We start from the raw sequence: 1,367 nt of genomic DNA, 5'->3' as shown, positions 1-1,367 counted from the left end.
AGCAATGAGCCAGGACTTCCCTACACATTGTTGGCTTGGCATACAGGCAAGTGAGGGAGAGATGGCAGATGTCATGGCCAGCCCTTGGGCAGTATTCTCTTTCCTCCCAGCCGGAGGCTCTCTCATCACACCCAGAGCCCTGTGCTTAAGGCCTTGTGACAAATACTGCAGGTGCCAAACCATGACTATGAATGGCAATGTAAAAGGCCTGGCAGATAGCATAAAGGGGAAAAGATGGAGAATTTCAGCAGCACAGTATTGAACATGGGAAAATCAGGGTGGGTTTCCCTTGGCCTTGGGGAGTACACAGGAATATGGGACTTAGAGAACACTTTCTGCACTGTTCCTACAAGGAAACAGTGTGCTGGGCTCCCTGGGCTGCCTGTGGCATTTGGGTCTCTGTGTAGTCTTTCCAGAAATAAACCCAGGGACCAATTTCAATATTTTAAATGTCTTATGTGGGTTACATTCAAAAGATGTGTGGAGATATGATTTATTCTGAGCTACCTAAGACTTAAGAACCAATCTCTAAGAACTCAGGATTTAGTTCATCACCTCTGAATTCCTGAACACATCTTCACTTAGCTTTACTAAATGACCAATCTCAGAAAATCTGTTATAATTAATTGTAAGTTATCCTTGGTTCAGAGCCTAGCCACTTCCAGCATTCCTTGCTTCTTCACAACCAATCCTCCTTGCTTGCAGCTGTTCTAGCCCTTACAAAGTGAGAAAAGCCTTTCTTAGGTATAATGTTAATTTTAAAGTTTTTATTTTGCAAATTGAAAACCCCATTTCAATTGCATTGTTTTAGAGTCCCCCATGATGACAGCTCTCCATAAGTACCCTTAGAGTGGAAAAATACATGGTGTCATGACTTGACTAAAATTTAATGATACTTAATATATAAGTATATATATTAAGTATATAAGGATATATATTAAGTATATATACTTAAATACATATGACATATGCATATGTATTTAATGATACTTATGCATATGTCGTATGCATATGTTGGTAATCTCAGCCTTGTTATACATTCTAAAGTATATGTCAAGCCAAGATAGAGTAATAAGGACTGATTTTAAACTCTTGTCCAAAAACAAGACCAGAAAACAACATACAAAAGCAATTTTCAAGACACTACATATAAGACAACAAAGGACAGCAATCCTTGAGAGATGAAAACAAACAAGAGTAGTCCTATGACTTATTTCAAAAGACATCATGAAAACAATGGGGTGAGGGCCACAATAGGCTAAAATATTTGTAAGCCTTATACCTGATAAAAGATTCATACTTCATATGTATGTATACTGCAAGCTCTCAAAATGCAATAATAAGAAACCAAACCAATTTAAAAATGG

This window comes from Octodon degus, unplaced genomic scaffold (assembly GCF_000260255.1).
Source record: "Octodon degus isolate 3935 unplaced genomic scaffold, OctDeg1.0 scaffold00112, whole genome shotgun sequence".
In the NCBI taxonomy this organism is placed as follows: Eukaryota; Metazoa; Chordata; class Mammalia; order Rodentia; family Octodontidae; genus Octodon; species Octodon degus.
The sequence above is the reverse complement of the archived record's forward strand: the minus strand, read 5'-3'. Positions refer to the sequence as shown.